The 24,470-nt window shown below is 40.4% G+C and overlaps 2 long non-coding RNA genes across 2 annotated transcripts in view; one reads left to right on the top strand and one right to left on the bottom strand.

The window, feature by feature from the left end:
• LOC309841335 overlaps window positions 1-24,470 on the bottom strand; it is a 476,175-nt gene that overhangs the window by 193,214 nt on the left and 258,491 nt on the right. The gene's annotated exons all lie outside the window — the stretch shown is intronic.
• On the top strand, window positions 1,590-5,968 carry LOC309841370. Its single transcript, XR_014299091.1, has 4 exons — window positions 1,590-1,965; window positions 2,288-2,454; window positions 3,964-4,066; window positions 5,847-5,968. It is a non-coding gene; the product is annotated as an uncharacterized lncRNA (long non-coding RNA).

Genomic DNA, 24,470 nt, shown 5'->3' with positions numbered 1-24,470 from the left:
CCCATCTTTGCCAGAAGAAAGATCAGGAATCGGCAGTGCAGAAAGTGGTTGCAGCGCGCACACACACACACACACACACACACACACAGAAAAGAGTATGGAATCTTCAACAAAATGTAAAATTATACAGTGGAAATGAGTCAGCACTTCTGTGTTTGAGAAATGAGAAACCCAACTCAAATTAAACTTTGAGGGGAAAAAAGGTCTTTCCTACTCATCTTACTGAGATACCGAAGAGGCATCTTATGCTCCTAACCCTAACGCAGCTGGCTCTCAGGTCTCAAATATCATGTGACACATGTCTTTAGCCCCTTATCTGGTCTCTGTTGGCCTCAGGAGTGAGCAAGCCTTCTCTCCGAGCAGAGAAGGTGACTCAGGGCAGTTCCAGGTGAGGCAGCCATTAGCGCTTACACTCTCAGAAGGATCAGGACGCTTTTTCCCTTCTGTGTCCACATCAGGCCTGTCCAAAGGACTCTGCCTGGCTCTGTCTGGCCCACAAGCCCGTCCCTGATCCAATCACGATGTGGGGGTGGGGGGAGACTGATAGAGGAGAGACAGGTCACAAAAGGCTGGCAGACATAAACAGATAGATTACAGATGGACAGGAAAGAGAGAAATAGCCAGTAAAATCCTGTGTCTAGATTTAGACCATACAGTCTGGTATTAAGCCTATGAAAAATGCCTTTGATGTTTCCTCATTCTGGTTTCCTGCTGTATTTTTCTATTATGTCTCTGTGTGTTTAAATACTGGAGCTGCCTAATGGTCGGAGCAGTCTTCAGAGTCAGACAGAGAAGCTTTTGAATCCTCTGCCAGAGACCAGCTATCAGACCAAGGCCAAGTTATTCTGTCCCTGGAAGCTTCCATTTTTGTCTTGGTGGAACAGGGATCACCATATTTACTTCCTAAGGGATTTACAAAGATTAAATGGGATAGTCCAAACAAAATGTTTAGCAGAGCACCTGGCAGAGAGAAAATAGTCATTCCATAGATACTAGCATTAGTACAATTACTGCCTGATTTCCATACATGCATTCTTGATATGCGGTGGACGTCATGAAGCCCACTCACTGCTATTTAGACATAAAAGCAAAGGCATTGCTGGTGTATGCATCAGTAATGCCCTCATTATGCCCCAGAACCGTGGACACCAGGGAAGTGCTCTCCAATGTCTAGTGGCCAAACAGAAACACCCATGCCGTCATGCTAGGTATTTTCAATTATGCACACGAGATGGAGTAGAGCATACAGTTTTCACAATAAGGGATACCTGTTGTGGGTAATTATTTTCTTTACTGATTTAATTTGTTCAAGTTCATGAAAGAAGATAAAAATTATAAAGTTGTTTTCAGTGTGAAAGATATGCTTGCATTGGGAAAGAATTGCTTCTGTAAGTACTGGAACGTGTGTACTTTGGAGAAGGGAAGTTTTCTTTGGGGGAATTTAGTTGTCTACATTCTGATGGATCTGCCCAGGCTGATTTTGAGACACTGCCCTTTTGGCAAGAAAAACAACAAATCTGTTCATTGTAACCATAATATAAAAGGGCTTCTTCCAGATTGCCTTTTCAGAATTCAGTCTTAAACTTGAGATTCACTTCCATTTAAAGAAAAATACTTTCTTTTCCAGCAAAGAATTGCTGCTCTGCATTTATTTAAATTGGTTCATGATTTCATTTCCATCCTCTTTTCTATTGCTCAAGTGGGAGAAATCTAGTGAAAGCGTAATCTAAGGACTAATGAGCAAAATGCTAAGTGCTGGTTTAGTGAAAGTTGATTTTTCAGTATTTCACTGGTTGGAAAAAGTGTACTTTTAAAGATTTTTACCAAGTGTATCACTAATATTGTGTCAGCTATTTTCCAGTGATCTGGATATGGCCAGGAACTAGGATACACACAGATTGAAGTTGCAAGGGAAGAGGACGTAACTGAAATCCTAAACACTCTTCGAGGCCATTTCCCACCACTGTAAGTACTCTAAATGATGGCTACAAGGTATGCTTCCAAAAAGATCAGGAAATATACTAAAATGTGAGTACTGATTATTTTTCAGGGAGTAAATTTTAAGAAATGAAAATGCTACTTCCCATAGCTCAGGGTAAATAAATTTAAAAACTTACACAAAACAGAGAATTACCTGGGATAACACAATTGACCAAAACAATCAAAAGTGCAACAAGATAATTCCCGCATTTGTTAAGGCAGAATAACTGGATTTTTTAAAAGCTCTTCTTTAGAGTCGTTCAACAAAGATATTAAGTTCCAGAACTAAAAATTTTGCCTTTTGCAGCAACATGCACGGAACTAGAGAGTATTATGCTCAGTGAAATAAGTCAATCAGAAAAGAACAATTACCGTATGCTCTCACTCACATGTGGAATTTAAGAAACAAAACAGAGGATCATAGAGGAAGAGAGAAGAAAATAAAAGAAGATGAATCAAAGAGGGATACAAAATGTAAGAGACTTTTTTTTTTAATGAATACACTTTAAAAGATTTTATTTATTTATTTGACAGAGACACAGAGAGAGAAGGAACACAAGCACGGGATTGGGAGAGGGAGAAGCAGGCTTCCTGTTGAGCAGGGAGCCCGCTGTGGGGCTTGATGAGGGGCTCGATCCCAGGACCCCGAGACCGTGCCCCAAGCCAAAGTCAGATGCTTAACCAAGTGAGCCACCCCATAAGAGACTTTTAATCATAGGAAACAGAAAACAGAATTGCTGGAGGGGTGGGAAGTAGGGGGTTGGGATAACCAGGTGATGGACATTAAGGAGGGTATGTGATGTAATAAGCACTGGGTGTCTAATAAGACTGATACATCACTGAACTCTAGCCCTGAAACTAATAATAAACCATGTGTTAATTAGTTGAATTTAAATATAAAAAATAAAAAAGGAAATATGGGGAAAAAATGAAACAAAAGTCTTGCTTCTCTTTTCCTAAAATTATTCCTAGAACCTGATGGCTTTTATTGCAATTCTAAATGACATATTTTTAAAATTATTTTTTCTATCTCATTGTTGATGATATATAAAAATAAAATTGACTTAAATATATCGATCTCACAGGCAACTAATTTGTTTACCTCTTAAAATTTCTAATGATTTGTCTTAAAGGTTTGGTGGTTCTCTATGCAGATGATCATATATTTCAAAATTTCAGTTTATATATTTTTTATTTTTATTTATTTATTTGACAGAGAGAAAGAGCACAAGCAGGGGACCAGCCCACAGAGGGAGAGGCTGGCTCCCCGTTAAGCAGGAAGCCCCATCCATGTGGGACTCAATGCCAGGACCCTGAGATCATGACCTGAGCAAAAGCTAGACACTTAACTGACTGAGCCACCCAGGAACCCCTATTTTTAAAAAAAAATAAGCTTTATGAACAATGTGGGCCTTGAACTCAAGGCTCTGAAGTCAAGAGTCCCATGCTCTACTGACTAAGCCAGCCAGGCAACCCAGGATGATTGTATTTTGATTTATGAGGGAATTGTTCAAATCCCTCCAATTCTTCCTTGCACCTTCATTTTTATTGTTTTACCTCACTAGCTAGTGCAGCACCTCTAGGACCTCCAGTGCAATGTCGACTAGAAGCAGTGATAGCAAGAACGCTTCTGACATCTCATATAGTAAGAATGGATACTTGCTGTAAGGTTTTCAGTCATAAACAGAAATTGAATTTTATAAGACACTTTGTTGCATGCCTTGAGATAATCATATTTCTTTCCTTTAAACAATTTTAGTGTTGAATCAAGCTATTCCAAGAAGAAGTCCAACTTACACATAATGAATTATGTTTATATGGCCAGAATTGCTAAAACTATTTAGAATGTTGATCTATATTAATGAGTAAGATTAGCTTATGATTTCCATTTGTCATACTGTGTATACTTTGTTATAAATGTAAAAGTCATCTATTAAAATGAATAGGGAGTTATAAACTTTTTTTCTCTGAAATCTTTTGCAGAGAATTAGATTTATTTGTTTCATGGAATTTTTCTAGAACTTCTCTATAAAACAACGTGACGATCTGATAAATGCATATATTGCCAAATGATTACCACAATAAGGTTAGTTAACACATCTATCGCTTCATATAATTATCTTTGTCAGGGGAGTGGGTGGGAGAGGGATCGAGAACTTTTAGGATTTACTCTTAGCAACTTCTACAGTATATAATACAGTACTGTTAGCTAAAGTTGTCATGCTTTAGGTCAGAACTCCAGAACTTACCTTACTCAACGTTTTTACCGTCTTCCCACCTTCTTTTACCCAAATCCCCCACCTCACCCCAGCAGCCACCAATCTACTCTCTGTTTAAATGAGTTAAGGTATTTTATATTCTATATGCAAATGAGATCGTGCAGTATTTGTCTGTGTCTGACTTTTGTCACTTCATCATGTCGCCAGGTTCCATCCATGTTGTCGCAAACGGAAGGAGTCCCTTCTTTTATGGCTGAATAACATTGGTGTGTGTGTGTCTTTATTCATCCCTCCATGGACACTTAGGTTGTCTCCATATCTGGGCTGTTGTAATAATGCTTTCATGAATAAGGGGGAACAGATATCTCTTCAAGACAGTGATCTCGTTTCATTCAGATATATATGCAGAGGTAGAATTGCGGGATCACGTGGTAGCTCCGCGTTTACTTTACCAAGGGACCTCTGCCCTATCTTCCACAATGGCTGCCCCAGTTTGCATTCCCACCAATAGTGCATCACAATGGCTTTTTCTCCACATCTTTATCAGCAGCACTTATTAGCCTATTTCTTTTTGAATAACCACCGTTAAGTGATATTTTTCCTAGTAATTTGCCAAAATAGACTTTGTTGGCATAACGTTGTTTGCCTTATACTTTTTTTTTTTTTTACACTCTACTGCCTGCAGTCATGTTCATTTTTCAGTTTTAATATCTGTACCTTTTCTCTTTTATTCTTAAACTCGATGGCAGTTGAACTACTTTTTTACTGTTTTCAAAGCACTTTTGGTTTTATATCTATATGATTTTAGATGCATACACATTTATATCATTTAACTTTCCTGATTCAATTCAAATTTTTAGTATTATGCAATAACTTTTCCAATATCTAAAATTGCTTTTATTCTTAAAGTCACTTTTGTCTGAACTTCACATCGCTCTCCAAGTTTCTTTTAATTAGCATTTAAGACCGATGTGTTATTTCTATCTCTTTACTATTTGTCTGTTTTCATGAGTATTTATGAATCCCCAGTTGGGATTATGAGGGGTCAGAGGGGTTATGAAATCAATGCCTTATATTTTGTCTTGAGCTTTTCATTTGTTCTCCTTTTAAGCCTTAAGAATTTTTAGGTTGCTTTATTATTTTTAAACCATTCATTTTTTTCTACTCATTTGAAAACTATATCCCCTCTATTTTTGTTAGTTATCATAGAAGCTCATTATACATTCTAATTTAATGTTTGAAGCTAATATAATTCTCACCTCTAAACAATGTAAGAAAATACTTAACACCATATTCAAATCAATCTTCTACATTTTACATGCATTTTTTGGTTCAATCATTTAGTGCTGTCCTTTTTCCAACTTCCCCAAATTAGATATTATTTTATTTAAAAACATTTGTTGCGGGGCGCCTGGGTGGCTAAGTGGGTTAAGCCGCTGCCTTTGGCTCAAATCATGATCTCAGGGTCCTGGGATAGAGCCCCACATTGGGCCCTCTGCTCAGCAGGGAGCCTGCTTCCTCCTCTCTTTCTGCCTGCTTGTCATCTCTCTCTGTCAAATAAATAAATAAAATCTTAAAAAACAAAAAAACACATTTGTTTGGATTTATCTACATATTCATCGATTTCTTTTTCACTATTCCTTCCAGAATCATGGACCTGTCTTCTGAGATCATTGATTATCTCACAAAAGTTCTTCAGCAAGTCCCTTGATGTAGACTTATTTATGGCAATCTCTTTATATAATATAAAATATGTATTTTATCTGAAAATATGTTTAGTCTGTCTTCCCTTTTGATTTTTTTTTTCAGGAATACAGAAGTTGAAAGTAGTTTTCTCCTAGCCCTTCAAATGTATTATTCCCTGCTCCCTTTTATTGTTGCTATTGAGAAATCTGTTTTCAGTCTAATTGGTAAACTTTCATAGGAACCTTGGGACTGTTTTGTTCAGGGTAGGTAAGTGGGAGAGATGGGCATCATTCCAGGTTGAGACAGTGACAAGGCTTGTGTCATTCTCTACACCCTTCTTCCTTTTCCAGAACAAACATGGCAACTTCAGGTCAAGATGGCAGAGAGATTCAAGATCAGAACAGTTTAGATTACTGACTTACTGAATGAAAAACAGGCAAGCATCATCTTGACTGAAGCCAACTTTTGTTGTACTAAACCACTAAGATGTGGGGGTTGCTTCATTACAGCATGAACTAGAAAGATCAATGTACGGTATTCCTGGGTATGTTGCCTTTCTTCTATTATCTCCATACTGGACTTCTGGGAATTCAGCTAAGCATACACTATAACCCCTATTCTATCCTCCGTCTAAAACTGTCATGGTTTTCATCTCCTACTTCTGTGTTGTGTTTTGTGCTACTTCTGAATATGTTTCTCAGTTTGCTAAATTTCTCTCCAGCTAGATCTTACTTAGTTTATGTTTTGTAATATTTTTTATGATAAAAGTTCTATTTTGTGTTTTACCAATGTGTCAACTATTAGTTTTCATCATTTTCACATACTCTTTTTTGTACATCATTTATTTCTATCTGAAAATTAAATAGTTTGAGTTCTTTAGAGATCTCTGGTCTTTGTTGTTTGGGTTTTTTTCTGCTGGCTTTCATTCATGGTAGTTTATTTCCTTGTGTATATGATGATTATCTGGAAGCCATACATCTTAATCTACGGAAAACCTATAAGACGAAAGTTATGGTGCTTTCTTCCAGTGGCGATTTAACTCTATTTCCTTTTGAATCCTGCTTTTGCTACAGACTGGGACTATTTCATTACCATTCTAAGTCCATTTCTGGAGGCTCATTTTCTGTTCCCCCACTCTGTAGCTAATCCAGTGTTTAGTCTCTTGGTTACAAAGCTATCAGTTATTTACCCCCAGGAGAAATCTGATTTAAAGCTTACTGCTCATCAAGCATCAACCTGTTTTGATTGTTAGCCATTTGGCCATCTCCCTCACATCTGTGGCCCAGAAAAACGGTAAAATATATTTTATGCTACATGTGGGTGTTTTATAGAAGGTGGGTTCCTGGCAAATCCATTTTGTTATTCAGCCCCACCTCCTATTTTTTAAAAAGATATTTATTTACATATGTATATATATGTGTATGTATGTATGTATGCATGCATGTATGTATGTATTCATTTGAGGATGGAGAGAGAAGGGGAGAAGGTGGGCAGAAGGAGCAGAAGGAGAGGGACAAGCAGACTCCCCAATTCAGCATGGAGCCTGAAGCAGGGCTTGATCTCAAGACCCTGAGATCATGACCTGAGGAGAAACCAAGAATCAGTTGTTTAACCCATGAGCCACCAAGGCACCATCCCCCCAGCTCCTATTTTTAATACTTCTTTCAATTCCTATTATCACTGGTAAAAGACAGAAAGGTATAAATTTAGGAAAGTTTCAGCTAAAACTGTTTCAGAAGGTTGAAAAAGAAATTAAAACTCTCATGCTTTGAGATGCCTGGGTGGCTCAGTCCGTTAAGCGTCTGACTCTTGATTTCAGCTCAGGTCATGATCTCAGGGTCATGAGTTCAAGCTCTGGGTAGGGCTCCATGCTGAGTGTGAAGCTTATTTGGGATTCTCTCTCTGCCCCTGCTTTCCCTCTCTGAAAACAAAAATCAGGTTTTAATGGATAATATGCAAGTTTCAAACTCAGATAAACATCTCAAATCTTCGAGTTGTGACTTTGGGCAAATTACTAATAGCCCATGAGCCATAATTTTCTCACTCTTAAACAGAAATAATAAAAGATTTTTTGTGTTATTGAGAGAATACATATATACAGAGAAAGACCATGTGCATCTGATATATAGACAATAAATGGCAGGTACTTTTATTCATGGTACATATTTTCCCTTGCATGTTGTGTACAATTGAGAATGCTGTTAGAGTAAATTAGAATACACTGTGCAGAAGACAAGAGCTTTTCTTTAGCTGCTATATTGAATGAGAGATTAATTTCCCACTCTAATTTTGCATATCTATATACACCATAAAACTAGAACTTGTGTATTAGTTTAAAATGGTATCAGTATGACATATTAATATGGAAATATGAAAATCTCTAAAACAATCTCTAAGATGTTTGTTGCTAGCCAAGGCTGTTGCTAGCCTTTCTTGTAGGTTTTCTTCTTCTAAAGCAACCTGAACAGCTAACTAGGTGCTCTTGTTAGTATTCAGGTAACAAAGTCATTTTTCTCCCTCTGCTAAATAAAGCCAAGGAACCTAATATGGTTATGAACTGAAGGTATTCGCATTGCAGTCCTGTTTTCTGTTGCATGCTTAATCAAAATTCAAAATGACAATATTGACAGAAACAGTCCATGCAATAAGCAAATGTTGCAAATGGAAATATAACACTGACCTCAGAGAAATGTGATTCTGATTATTTGACAAATCAGCTAGGTTTGTCATAGGGAAACTATAAATTCAGGTAATATAAAAGCTTTGCAAAAAGTCTAGTATCTACTTTCTTTTTTGTGTTCTTTGACTTTGCATGCTTAGCAAGCTAATTGGTGCTGGGGTGGGTGGGGTGATTTCTGTTGGATGTATAGGTGGTAGAAAGATCACATTGTAATAAAACCAAACTAATGCATATAAACTGTCTGGATAAATCTTTCCTGCCATAATTGTGACTTTCATGTGTGCCAGACTTTCTGTGGCACACATGAAAGTCTAATCCTAAATATCAGGATTAGACTTCTAATGGTTAAGTTCAAAAATAAAAATAGTACACACGTAATATTTTCCTGCATCATTTCATTTAAGTCCACAGTACCTATAAAGTAGGTACTATCAAACCCTCTCGTCTACATATGAGAAAAGAGGGACAGAGAATGTTAATGACAAAATTAAGTAGCCCCTAAGAGCATTTTCCAACCAACCTCACTACCATCCTGTACCCATTGGTTCTATCTGCAGCTCTTAATTCACTTTCCCCAGAACCCTGGCATTTTTGTTAGATAATTTCAGTGGATGTTCAAATAGAATTCTTATCCAGTAACTCAGAGCTGAGTGGGCCAGTGAGTTCATGGCATTAAAAAAATCAAGATTATCAAAGATTTTAGCAGGCTGAAGTAACAAACTAAATCTAGTATTGAAAAATACTGAACTTTGGTCAAAAAAGAATCATAAAAATGAAAAAGGACAGACATGTGCTTTAGCAGCCACTTTCCTAATGTGAGGATTTTATTTTCATTTAAGATAGATGGTGATAACAATATAGAGACAGGTAGAAGAGATGCCTACAAAGAAAGAACCCCTGTTCCCCTAACAAGCCAAGAAGGAAAGCACAGTTACAAACTTGAAATTACTCCAAAGAAACTTAGCAAAGGAGAAGACTCCAGCACAGGAGCATATGTGGCATGAACCTGAGCAAGGTCAGAAAGCAGGTTGGTCCGACAGGTGTTCACGCTTCAGGTAAGTCTGGAGACAGACACAGAGAGCGTCATCAGAACCACCCTGGTGCATCGTGTGTACAGTGATGGCAATGGAACAAGGAGGAGGCTGGGGAGACAGGGCATACGAACAGATCTGCTTGATGCATGACTGCCCATGAGTGGTGAACTAAATGGTAAATATGACATTGGTCTTCTGGCTCGGGAGATTCCACGGGTGCCAAGTGTCCCATTCTTCCAGGATCATTCCTTCATTTAATTGTCAAATACAATGTCTGAAGTTCCCATGGTGCCTAACTGCACAAAGCCCAGTCTTCTCTCTCTTGTCACATCTGCAAGAGGACCACCACTTAGGGCAGCTCTACTGATACATCCTGCTTCACTGTCGGAATCAGGATGGCAGTGGGGTTCTGAGCATAGGCTGGGGTGCTTGGACCAACTAATTTAAGTACTGGACCTACCACTTCCCATTTGCATGCCACACCTTCTCAACTATGAAATGATGCTTCATCAGAGCTGCTATCCTAGGCTGTTCATCCCTCCCTCTAGTCCTCAGGTACTTAACCATCACCCACAAGGCCTCATTGTATCAAATTCCCATATATCCTGCCCCTTAGGAGAAGAATGATTAAAATCCTAACAACGTTCCCAGCTAAATATGATGATCTCTTCCCTTATTGTGTAGAGAAATTTTGCTCTTCTTTGTCTCAGTTTGAGACTTGTACTGGAAAAAAAAAGACTATTTCAGTGTTTTCTCAGGAAGAAACAAAAAAGCAGATGCCTCCACAACCTCCCTCACTCTCTCCCTTCTTTCTCCTCCCCTCCACCTTCTCTCCCGCTACCCCCACTCACATGCGCTCATGTATGCGTGCACGCGCGCACACACCACACACATACCTCTCACAACTTCTACACTGGAAATACTTACTGGCAGGCTTTCTTAATGTCACACTGTTCTCCATTACACTATTAATTATGTTGAGAACCAGCACAATGGGACAGGGTGTGTCGGTGTGAGTGCGTGCGTGTGTGTGTATACACACACACACACACACACACACACACACATACTCATCCATATATATGTGGATGAGAATTATGGGTAGTTTGCGATTTGAGTTTCAAATGCCAGTAGTACTGCTTTACAAAATTATTCAGAAGGTATTTAAGTAAGAAACATAAGTGCTCTTGTTTTTTTTTTATATATAGCCCCATAAACTATATTTGAAATTGATCTTGAGACACTAAACTCACAATGAGTGATTAACAAATGCTAGTTGAGTCGTTTGAAATTAAGAGGTCTGGGTCTCAAACAACTAAGTGTTACTGGGAAAAGCAAACACAACCATGTCAAATTAATCCAAGAGAATTCTATTCACTCTGCATATTATAAGTTGTCAATTGCTCTAGGTTATTCATTAATAATTCTGAATTCAGGGGTGCCTGGGTGGCTCAGTCTTTAAGCGACTATCTTTGGCTCATCAAAGATGGCTCATAGCTCATCATCAGAGGTCCTCAGTGATCTGGCATTCCTTCCCTTGTCTATTACTTACTTCCTTAGATATTCTAAGGCCCAGGGCATCTGAAAATCCCATACCTCTATTGTTACCTTTTAATTCCAATTCGTTCCCAAATCTAGAAAACCTGACTTCCTCCGAACTCCAAACATTCAGCTCATCTCTATTAATCAAAGGCCATATTTCCCAAAAGATCTTATTGCTGATTTGAAATAAACTGGCTTATCTACTTTCCCTTTTCTGATCTTCACTTTTACCTAAATATGGTACAATCCCCTCTCTCTCTGGGCCACCAAGATGGCTGATATAAATCTGTCATGATCACACAGAGCTTATATACTCTCCAGGAATGAGAAATTTTATCTCATTTCCCCCATAGTTCCTGGCATGCAGTAGATATACAACATATGTTTGTTAAAGGACCAGAAATTTGCCTGTTGTTCAGACCAAATAAAATTAGTTCAAAACTGATTTCTTAAACATACTCTTAGATTTACCAGGATTATTACTGAATTATTTATTCTAATGATTGCCTATACCATGGCATTTTCTAGAAAACATTAGACTCCATTTCATCCCAAGTAACTGTAGAAACAATTTCAGCAACTCAAGGATTTCTCAAGAAGCCATGACTAACACAACGAGGCCAATCGAGAGGAAAATAAAAAAGTCAGGACTTACGGCCCCCACTAATTCTATGAGAGTCTCAGACCCCATTTTTTTAAAGAACTGATTTTGGAATACACAATGCGACAGAACTTCTCAGTTGAATGTTTTCAGCTTCAAACGCCCACAAGATTTAATAGAAGTCCTCCAAAAGCACAATACCCTGTCTGGGGTCTCCAGTGGGTGTACTGAATGTTGCAACAGGCTACCCAGGTCCTCCCGGTAGGACCAGGGAGTACATTCCTCCAGGAGCTGTTGAGTACTGGCCTCAGGCGGTCCTCAGCCACGTCTCCTTGCAGCAACTGCTATCCACTAGAGGGAGCCCAGCCCATGATCACGTCTCATCCCCAGGGGCCCGTCTATAGCCCATCCCTGCCGGACAGTAAAGAACTACTGCCGAACAGATCAGTCCCTGAAGGCCCATTCAGCTCCAAAACTCCGTGTGAGACTAAGTTCTGTCGTCATTGTACCAGAACTCAACTGCCCCTTAGACCTTTCTGCTTCCCTCGATTCTGCGTAACGTGTCCCCCTACACCACCTGTGCACAAGTTGAAGTATCCAGTCTTTTCCCAGGGAAGCCAGCCTAAGACAGTGGGGAGGGTTAAGTAAATACGCCATAAATGTACTTCAGACAAGTCTTTAAATTGCTTTCCGCTACACAATACAAAGTCAGTAATTTCAACACAACTACCGGAAAGAGACCCTTCTGTAAATGTTTATTAAGGGGATTTTCATATATTTTTAACTGAATTATAATGAACACACATATTCCTATTAGCTCCAGGTATACATGATAGTGATTTGACATTTTTGTACATTACGAAATGACTCCCACAGTACGTCTAGTCACTATCTGTCACCACACAGTATTACAGTATCACTGGCTATGTTCCCTATGCTATCACAGCCCTGTGACTTGTTTCTTTCTCAATTCCCCTCACCTATTTCACCTGCTCCCCCCAAACCCTCACCACTATGGTAACCCCCAGGTTGCTTCCTGTGTCTCTGAGCTCCTTTCTGTTTTATTTTGAATGGTATTTTAATTTCCAGTCCATGACTCACACTACCTAAGCACAAGCTTCAGAAATGTCCATTGGTCAAATACATACACACAAACACAAAATCATCAAACAAACGGAGGGGCATCTAGTCAAATTCTAAAAAACTGAAATAGTGGTATTAAATCACTCCAGCTATCCCAACATCTACAATGGTGTTAGCAGTTTCTTTGTGTACACACACACACACACACACACACACACACGAGTGCATCACGAAGAAAATGCAAACAGGAAAAGTATTTTACTAAAAGCAAAGCTGCCGTGGAAATGTGAGGGGACTTAAAACGGCTCATTTCCTTAGGTCCCACCCTCTCTCCTTTATTTCTCTGAGCTGTCTTTTGCTCACTAACTGTCGTCTCTCAAGTTCTTCCCACAGCTAAATGCAATTTACCATTTCCGGGTTATCATCTTCCATTTTATTTTTTAAATTGGAGCAATAAGCATTACTATTTAAAATGCATATATATTGGAAAATAAACAATGGGGATTGGTGAAATTGCATAAAAACTTTTTTTTAAAAAAAAGATTTAATGTATCCATTTGTCAGAGAGAGACAGAGAGCACAAGCAGGGGAGCGGCAGGCAGAGGGAGAGGAGGAAGCAAGCTCACCACTGAGCAAGGAGCCCGATGTGGGACTCAGTTCCAGAACTCTGGGATCATGACCCTGGCTGCAGGCAGATGCTTAACCAACTGAGCCACTCAAGCGTCCCTATAAACGCTCTTCTAAGAATACCTGCCATGTCCATTGGGGGAAAAAAAAATTGCAATGACCCGAAAGCATTTAGAGAGATATAAAAAGTAATCCTAAATATATTTTAGTAACTCTCATTTATTGAGCAAAACACCAGGATGAAATGGTAGAAAAACAAAATTTATGATCCCACTGCAATATTGCTGCTACCTGCCCTCCTTACAGCAGGTGAGTTGTGATGTCACGACACAGAAGGCGAGCAGTTCAGAAAGATCAGAGGGAAGCTTACACGAGGAGGCATGATTCATAGGAAAAAAATTTTCACCCCATGTGAAGGCATTGAAGTGCTGCTTGATCATTCCTATGTCACTTACAACATTTTATGACAAGCTCAGCTTAGAAAACATCGCCATGTGTTTCAGTTCGTTGCCTGCTCTCTTATATTAAACTGTGTGGGGGGAAAAAAAAGAAGACTGGCAGAGGAAAAAGGACATAATTCTATGTTGTCTTGGATTTAACTTTAAAAATGACGATCCACGGATGAAAGCATTAGGGCAATTTTGTGAACACACAGATTATCTTCCTGTTACAGCCTGGGCTGATGACGAAGCAGTTGTTCCTGATCAACCTGAGATGAATCTAGATATAGGCCCTGGAGGCTGCTGGGATTCAGAGATTTATCCTTCCATCACACACGGTACCCTCAAAACAGTTATACACACACACACACACACACACACACACACACACACACACACGCAGTGCCCCACAACCGAAACAGAAAGTAAAAACTCCACCATCTGGCACGAGCAGGCAGTGAATCAGGCGATACCAGGCAGAGAATGACTGGCAAAAATTGATATGTGGATGGCACGTATGCTGCATGTATGGTATGCTGCATTTTGGTACATTAATTCCCTCTCAGTAATGCTGTACCAAAAATTTAAATTTAAATCCCCAGGAGAGTATCAGTCCCCAACAGTGTGGTGGGACAGAATCAATCAAAATTGGGTTGTAAAAATCACAAGTGCATGGCTATGAGTCGGACACTTATGTCCAAGCGGGACTCCAGGACACTCCAATTGGGTCTTTGTGTTCTCCATCAGTCAGTTCTAGTTCAAAGTTCTTCTACAAACTTTGACCTCCCGGCCTGATGATTTTTAGAAGGAAACATTGATGAATTTGTTCTGGTTTCTACTCCTTCTGATTTAACCTTTTGACAGTTGGCAAAAGAAGTTAATGTGAGAGTTCCCCTTTCTCCACAATTTTGCAACATCTGTTGTTTCCTAACTTGTCAATTTTAGCCATCCTGACGGGTGTGAGGTGGCAGCCACTCTGGAAAACAGTATGGAGTTTCCTCAAAAAGTTGAAAATAGAGCTACCCTACGACCCTGCAATCGCACTACTGGGTATTTACCCGAAAGATACAAATGTAGCAATCCAAAGGGGCATGTGCACCCCAATGTCTATAGCAGCAATGTCCGCAATAGCCAAACTATAGAAAGAGCTCAACTGTCGATTGACAGATGAATGGATAAAGAAAATGTGGTCCATATATTATGGACCATCAAAAATGGAATATTACGCAGCCATCAAAAATGAAATCTTGCTATTTGCAACAACATGGATGGAACTAAGAGGATATTATGCTAAGTAAGATAAGTCAATCAGAGAAAGATAACTGTCATATGATCTCATTCATATGCAGAATATAAGAATCAAGGCAGAGGATCCTAAGACACTCTTAATCTTAGAAAACAAACTCAAGGTTGGTGGAGGGGAAAGGCAGTGGGAGGTCAGGGTAATGGTGAGGGACTCTGGGGGGGTATGTGTTGTAATGAGCACTGGGTAATATAGAAGACTGATGTATCACAGACCTATACCCATGAAACAAATAATATGTTATATATTAATTGAATTTAAATTTTTTGGAAAATGGTAAAAATTTTAATTAATATTTTGTAATTAAAATTTTTTTTTAATCACAGAAAAAGAAGGGAGGTGTGACTCATGTATTAGTAAGCACTGAGCTAGGGTCGTAATCCAAAACACAGTAGCTCTAAGAGTCTGAGATCCATCGTGCTTTTCATCTTCGCCTTTATATCGTGACTGGCTTAGCAGCCTGCTGGCTGGCCTCCCTACCTCTGGCCCCCTCCACCCAAACTTCCAATTCATCCTTCACATTTTTATAGCCCTCATTGCTTTGCACCAGAATTTCCTGTTTGCCTGTTGTATATTTCCCTGGGAAAAGACTTCTTGAGGGAAGGAATTAATACATCATGTGCTTCTGCACCCCATTATACACCAGACTGTCCAAGGCATGAAGAGGCAGTGCTCCTTCAAGCTTCGGGCAATAGCTGGGGAGTTGAGACCTACACAGACAGCTGGGAAGGGGGCATCTGAGGATGGAGCAAGGACAAGAATGAGGCAGGTGATCCACCACAGGTCTGCACTCATCAGGGCTTCCTTCAGATTGACATCTGAACCTTAAAACCCATCTTGGACTTGAACAGAAATTACACTAAATTGACAAATGTGTAAAGGAGTGGTTTGCCAGTAGTAAATCACACAATCGGTTGGCTCAGGTAGTAAAGTGAGCGTGGCTGCACTCTTCCTTTCCTTGGTGCCCATTCCAGATCGGACCCTAGGGACTCAGTGTCTTGAAGTGGCCCCCTGGACACAGAATCCTCTTGTCCTACCAGCCTCTTGTCCTTGCCAAGGCTGCACAGAACCATTCCTATCTGATATGCGTTTCACAAAAATGAACATATCTACTGATTTGGCATGAAGTGTAAGTGGATGGTAATTCATTTGTGTTTATTTCTCCCCCACAACTCCGGCATTTTAGAAGCAATCTCAGTGCCTTAATTGTAATTTGAGCCCTGCCAACTTGGTTTCCAGCGCCATCTCTGCCTTGCCCTCATATACCTCCACCCACCCATCCAGAACCACATGGAATGTCCAGAGGACTGTCCAGTATCCCTCCTCAGCCTACAACACTCTTATCCGCTTAATGACACTCAGCTCAAGCACTGTGTCCCTGCCAGTGACAAAGTGGGCTTAGCCCACATTCCTCGTGCATCCCCACACCTGGTACTCTGTGTTTATTGTCGTGTTTTTTCATACTGTATTGTGCCTACCATCTGCTTGTCTGGCACCTCTAGTAGGACATAAGATCTTGATTCTCAGAACTGTGTTTTATTATTTTGGTCTTTCCAGCACTTGGCAGCATTGAGCATGCTACACAAATATTTACTGAATAAATGACTAAGTGAGTAGTACAGAATAGTAATTAAGGCGGACATTTAACAGAACTTGGGGGGGGAGTGATGCCAGGTGACACCAAAAGTCCCTTTTGTGGCTCATCCCTTCCACCAACATTTACCTTACCTCTCAGCCCACAAAACTCACATTACTCCTTGTTACCTAAACACCCCACTTGGCTCAGACTCCCGGTATGAAATAGTGGATAGCTGATCTATTTTTGTTTGTTTGTTTTTTATTTCTCTCCTGGGCTTCTCACCAACCAGTGAGAGATAGTAGAGGCTTAAGTAATATTATACTAAAACTTTTTTTTTTCATTTCTTGTCTAACTGCTTCAGGTGGGCAAAGCTTGCCTCTTCTGTAATTAGGTACGGATTATACACTAGGGTCCAGATGTGATTCTTCTGTTTGGTCTTACTTGTATCTAGCACAGTGCTGGGCATAGGGTAAATTCCAAAATCGAGTAGCTGTAGGGCTCTGGGGATCAGGAATGCCTGGGCACATTGGAATCTGGTTTTTCTCAGCACATTTAACAGACTCTGAATTCCAGACTGCCAGCCTACCTCTCAGAGCATACTCTGAGTGATGTGGCCATCTGGAAATGCACTTTTTAATTTCTCTGTGCAATGGAGGTGAAATGAAAGTTCAGATGCAGAATTAAATGTCTTTAATATCATAGAGGCTCTTAAATATTTAAATTTGAATTAAACTGACATTTGTGTAGTGAAAAGCAAGCTGCTGAACCTGGGGAAATGAGCCCCGGTTTCTATCCCAGCTCCATTTTGTCTCTGACTTCCCTGTGTGGGAGCTCAGAGAACCCAGGATCTTAAAGAAAGTACCCATATTCAAGGCAAATTTCCCCATTCCATACAGTTAATAGAAGAATTGGAGAGTAGTATGTGGCTAACTCTTCCACCCATATATTAGAAATAAGGAGGAGTTTTGAGACCCAGAGAGTAAGATGGCAGAAACACATGGTGATGCCCTCCGGGACTGAGCAAACTCTGAGAACTCATAACGGTGGGGTCCTCTGCCCTGAATCCAAGCTGCTGCCCAGCAAGCGTACTGTCAAAAGCTTAGGCATGAATGCTCTGTGCTGTTCATGCCTCAGCACTTTGGCTTCTCTACTTTCTTCTCTGTGAAATGCTCTCCTAGAATGTTCTTCCCTTCCGGATTCCTTGAGTGACAGCCACTCAGCCTTCAAGGCTTTGTTCGTCGTGAGCTTCTACAGCAATGTCTCCCTGGCCCCTCCTCCAGGCTCTTCTAGTACTCAGAAGTGAGAGCTGGCTCACTGTGTGGCAGTAATGTTTTGCTATTAACAATTTTTGTAAGCTTCCCTCTGATCTTTTTGAGTCAGGAACTCTTTCAGATTCATTACCCAGTATCGTGCCTGGCACATCATAGATGCGCGATGACTGCTAAACTGAACAGTTCCCATTTATCTTTAATGTCTTTTCTTCCCCACTATTTTTCTTCTCATTAGAAGCCCTGTCTTTAGGGTCCAGTAACTGGGAGTTTTTGAGGTCCTTCAAGATCTCCAGCACACACCACCCTGGCACTGACTCCTGGTCCTCGCTCATCTTCTTGTGCATGTTCTCATCACACTCACAGTAAGAGACATAACACTCTCTTTTTTCACAGCCCTGATTCAGCAGATGACCCAGAGATAAGAGTCTCACAGCTGACCCTGCCAGTTAGTGATCCTACTAGTAGAGCCCAGTTCTAGCACATTTAATTCCAAACTCTTCATACTCTCCATGTCGTTTTTCCTCTGACCTGCTCCTCAAGATGGGCTGAATTACTCAATATATAATGTTCTAATTCTTGCAATGAACTGGACTAATCCTAAAGAAATAATGCCCCTCTAATAGTGGGAATATCAGGAATCATGACAATATGTAGGTAGATGATGACGCCTCGCATCACACGAAGTAGACAGATTCCTACTTTATACTTAATATCATTGTGTTTACTGAGCTCTTTGAGGAAGATGGACGGCAAAGACTTTGGGCTTCACTGGTGAGGTTAAAGATTGCGAACAGCAGATTTTGAAAAGGAGACAGTGACTTGTGAAAATATCCTTATGTGCCAAAGGAGACTTTCAATCAAAAGAGACCTAAAAATAACTTCTGAAGACGTTAGTGTTTATCCTCTAAAATTTGAGGGCACAAAGATGTCAGAAATGCTGCCCAAGTCTAGGAATAATAAAGGAGAATTTCAACAAGTATGAAAACTTTTGTCCAATGAGCACCAGAGAAATCAGGATAGATCACCTGAAACTAAAAGTCTTGACTATTTTTTTTTTTAATCTTGCTGTTGGTATGACCAGTTTGCAAAGAATAAAGCCAAGAGGTTTCTTTTTTTTTTTTTTTCTCTTTCTGCATTTTTCACTAATGGAAAAGACAGAACTCTTCCAAGAGGCTTTTTGAGGGGTGACATTGTTTTTGGCTTTTTGGTGGAATTTCACTTCTGGATCTACTTTGCCATTAATAGGATGGCGATCATCCAGGGACCATCGCCAGAAGGAAGGATTCCATGCTGGGATTCAACAGCGTGTTTGCTTCAACTTCAGAATCTGATGAGGTGCAAAAGTAGAGCAGTGGCAAGACTTAGACCAGCTATGCTGGATTTATGCTTCCATATTCACTAACCTGTATAAAATACTTAATGAAAAACAGCTTGTTTGTAAATTATTTATGAAAAGATGATTTTCCCTTGATGGAAACATCTGCATTAAGGACAAAAGTCATGAATGTTTTTGTAGATTGCAAAATTACCCTAGATTTCCTAGATCCCTTTTAACAGTAAGGGGAGTCTCCTTCCCTGCTTCTTAAATTTGGGCAGCCTTGTGACTTTCTTTGACCAACAGAATGCACTAGAAGAAACCACTGGATGGCTTCCAAGCCTGGGCCTCAAGAGACTTCTCTGTTTCTTCTCTTATGCTGATAACTGTTCTACTACTCTGTGAACTAGTCCAGGCTAGCCTGCTGATTGATAAAAGACTCCATGAAAAGAGGCTCCAGCCATTCCAGATAGTCTGTCCATCTCTGCTGGGAGGCTTCAGAGGCATGAGGCATATTAAGTAGTTGTTTTAAGTCACCAACTTTTGAGATAGTTTGTTAATAGCAAAAGTTGTATGATATAAATGCCTTACTTTGAACTTATTATTTGGTTCCTCAATGGGGTCTAATGTCTAGCCTGATGTATAGGTGTGCCTAAAAATTGGCCCTTTTTATTTATTTGAGATTTTCTGGGATGAGAACAGTTGCCTGTCCATGTAAGCACGCCCAGCAGCAATGGGCTCCTAACTTGGACTACAGAAGCAAGAATGGATGGACAACTAATCCTTTCCCATCAAACTAGGTTCCTTCTAGAGGACCAGGACATAAGCTTCCAAATCACGGAACTTCTCAAATGAACAAAGAGGTTTTTTGATGAAACCTACCCCCAGGAGTGATGACCCTGCTGGGACACTGGATTCATTTTAGTTCAAATTCCAAATTGATTCTGGTTCAAGGCAAGAATGTCCTCTGGAGATCATATTCTCCCAAACCAATTGTGTGCAAAATGTTTGCTCATTAAGATGACGAGACATCCCATGTTAATCCAAATATAGTTTTATTTTAAGACGACTCTTTAGAAATGAAGTAGATACTGCCCATCACTTGATATTTTTGTGGGGCTTATTCTAGCTGAGACCAGATGGAACAGAGTAAATCATATGCCAGCACGCATAGTGCTGGCCAGGTGGTCCAGGATTGATGAGTGGTGATCAGCAGAAAAGTATTTGGATGGATTTAGTGATCTATGAAACAATGATTTAAATAAGAACACGTGAACAACTTAGTATATGGCTAGAGAGAAGAGGGAAAACTCAAGTCCATTCTCTCATTTTTTCAATTATTATTTGACAACTATTTTGCTCAATGCTAAGCATTTGTAGAGGTTTAATCCAACTGTACTGACTTACACTAGTTGAACACTGTGTCTTTTCATAAAGTATTGGATATGGATTAGCCACTTGAGGTTTCTGTATTTGTTTGCTTTCTCTCTGAGAAAATGCTTTCAAAACCACTCCAGGCCACAGATTTTTAATCTGTTAGACTGGGCATTTAAAAAAAAAAAATGAACTTCCTTCATACTCTCAGAATCTCTGATTTATTCTTGGATCACTGCTTCCTATTTTATTCATTCATGAAAAGTGTTCTGAGAAAGCTGCTGGGTGGGGCTGATTTTTGGAAATCCTGAGAACAGTATCCATAATTATCAGGTATAATTATTCACTGTATCTTAGGGATTAGCACTGCATTTCAGGAGACATCTTCTCCGTAAAAGACCTAAGAGTTCTATTGAGAAGGTCAATGAGATGCACACTTGCGGGAAGGATTGTGGACTGAAGACTGTCGTCTGTCAGACGGTGTCCCAAGCCTTCCACATACCTTACCCCTCATTTCACCATCATCACATTTCTGTGAGGGAGACACTGTGTTCTATCCTACATGACAGAGAAAGAATTGGAGACTCCAACAAAGTGGGTCATTTTCCTAGGGCCTACTATCACACCAAGAACAGAGGCAGGTTCTCCATCCCCACAGCAAAACCCCACCTCATTCAGACCATCATCTACTCTCAACTGAACCACTGTGATCAAGTCTGTTTTCATCTTACCCCCAAAGTGCATTCTCCTCACTGTAGCCAGTGATACTCTCAAGAACAAGTGGTATGGTATCATACCCTGATGAACAATACCCTTCAGTGGTTTCCCGCTAACCACAGAATACAACCCAAAGTCGTCCCCCGGGTCTTTGGGGACCCCCATCACCTCCAGGCTCTGCATCTTTTACAGTAATACTCCTCATGACACTGGCCTTTTTGAAAGGACTCACACATCTTTGTTCTCTCTCTCTCTGTTTTCAGTGCCTGGAATATTTTCCCCTCAATCTTCATGTAGCTGTCTGCATCTCTTTACTTCTATGTCCCCTTCAGTCTCAACCCCATTACCTATGTTATTTTTTAATGACACAATTTGATACATAAAGAGCATTATTAATTTTTGCTCTACTAAAATATAAGCTCCAACTCTTACTCCAACACTTAGAACAGTGTCTAGTACAAAGAAAATGCTAAGTAGAATTGTTTTATAAAGCATAGAATTGATCTAAGCATGTAGAAAGTGAGTTGAAGCCTGTCCGTCCATCCATTTCCTCTTCCATCTGTCACTTGAAGTTTAAACACACAAACAAACCAAAAATACATGAAGTGAGTCCTTTTAAGACATTCCTCCTAACAAGAAAACGGAGTACACAGAAGAGAAACCTGTTCATAAAATACTTTCTTCTAAAAAAAAGGAAGAAAGAAAGAAAGAAAGCAAGCAAGCAAGCAAGCAAGCAAGCAGAAAGCATGAGTTTATAATGTAGAAGCCCCCTAGGGCCTGTAGTTAAAACTTTAGGTTTCGGCTTCAGGCCCACCGGGACAGACAGGGCATAATGGCTGCCTGACTCTTCTACTCACAAGCTGTGACCTTGGAAGCCCTATGTCACTTCTCTCTAGCTCTATTTCTTCATCTGAAAAAATGTGGATCTCAAGAGTATGGGCCTCTCAGGATTTCTATAGAAAATAAATTCATGCATGATGCAGTATAAGTAGCACACTTGATAAACTAGCTTTGTAGAAAACAAATCAAACTCCTTCTTCTCCCCTTCAAAAATCCTGATTTAGTAATGTTTACCCATTTCCATGGTGCAAGTACCATGGCTGAGTTTAAGCTATCAATGGTTTCATAATCGGCTTGTAAAAATTCCTGAATATTCCAAAAACACCTCCCATTATCCTCTCTACAACAGCTCCAACCCACCATTGATGATGCTTAACTAGGAAGCAAGAAGATGGAGTTTCATAAAAAGGCAAACTAGTAAAAACAAGATAATGAAACCAACACAGTATACAATATTAAATACAAAGAGTTTTTACCTCAATCATTTGCCAGGGTAGCACATGTGCAAGCCAAGAGTATGACAATAATGACTGTAGGAATCATATCAAACCCTCCATGAGTATTCTTAACCTGTCCTGCCCCTTAAGGTTCCAGATTTTGCCTCTGCTTCCCATTTCCCAGTCATTATCATGATCTTCAGAGTTGGTTTTTTTTCCCCTTCCTGAATTTTGAGGCTTATCTTCCTTCAAAGACTCTGACTTAGTATCCTGCTCTTCTCTGTGTCAAGACTAACCCCTCCAATGTATTCATTCATATCTACTGGATCCAACTCTCAGCTCGTGGTTAGTCCCCAGCACTCACAGCCAGGACTTAGTTTCTGTTAGGAAGAAAAGTGACACCTGCTAGACCTTCAGACCCACTCAGAGGGTAGCCACAGTGGTCTCCTGGTACTGGGTCCCTTGACTCTATGCACCAGGATCGCTCTTCTTTCTTCACCTTTGACTTGCTTAGAACCCTCTTTCCACCTGTCCTCAACTAGCTATACCTTATTCTTCATTCGTGTGTGAGACACCACTATGTTTCGGAGGCCTTTCCTCCTTACCCAAAGGCTCACTTAGCTGACACACTGACACCCTGTATTGTGCCTTGTAGGCTGCAATGTAAATTCTTGGCTCCTCCTCTCTGCAAGTTCACTACCCTTAAGATCCTTGTTGGCAGAAATTCTGCCCTGTGAAGCGTTTTCTTCCCAGTGCCCAGTAGCGCCTGGCACGAGAAGCTATACACTATTTTATGTGATTATGGAGCTAGCTGTCTCATACTCCTGAGTTCTGCCTCTGAAATACCTCTGGGACCTTGTTCTAGGTATACAAAGTCAAGAAGGGAAGATGACAAGAGGCCATAGCAGGCTGCTCTTGTGAACGGCGACTGGCTGGCTCTCTGGACCTGTCCACCCCCAGCCATGCGCCCCCATCTTGAGCGCCACCTGTGACTCACTCCACTCTGGCTGCAGGCATGTGGGTTTCTACCGGCTTCAAGAGCAGGACCCCAGTGGCCCTGTGAGGTTCAATTCTAGCTCACAGTGTAGGAAATATCAGAGGCAGGCCCCTGGCCAGGGCGGCCTCCACCATTAAAAGATGGCGCCTGGCTAGTTGTCAGGTTAGGATTGCATCGTGAGACTAAGCGGAACGCCCAAAGAGGAAGTAAACAGCATTGGTTGCTAGTGAAGTTGTTCGTTTAGGTGCACAGCCTGATTCGCTCCCTCCTGTACCCTGCTCGCTGATTGGTTATGTAAACGTATGTAAGTGTGTAGACTTGCGGAAATAAAGAGAAGATACATCTGAACTGGGGCTTCTTGTCGTCCTTGCGGGTCAAGGGTGATAAATGGTGCCGAAACCCGGGAACTAAATAAAGGAATCTTGCAAGGTAATCTGCAGGTAAGTGGGGACATTAGCCACATTCAAAAGTGGGAATTCCGCGGTAAAGCAGGGAGTAAAGGTCAACTGAAGTATATGCATGTAAAAAGTTAATGTACTAGTTAGTGTCTTTAACGTCCGCGTCTGTTGTCTGTGTGTTCATACTGGGATCTGAAGTATCTAAAGTGCGGTTGGAAGGGTCTTTAAAAGACCTGCTGAAAGCCAATGGAACTCCACTAAAAGCAAAAACTGCTCGGGCCTCTTTGAAAACAGTGGAAAAGGCGGCTCCATGGTTCCTAGATGAAGGCTTGCTAAACATACCTCAA

The sequence above is a fragment of the Mustela nivalis genome, assembly GCF_964662115.1.
Source record: "Mustela nivalis genome assembly, chromosome: 9".
NCBI classification, from domain to species: domain Eukaryota; kingdom Metazoa; phylum Chordata; class Mammalia; order Carnivora; family Mustelidae; genus Mustela; species Mustela nivalis.
This window is presented reverse-complemented; position numbering and strand designations above follow the sequence as displayed.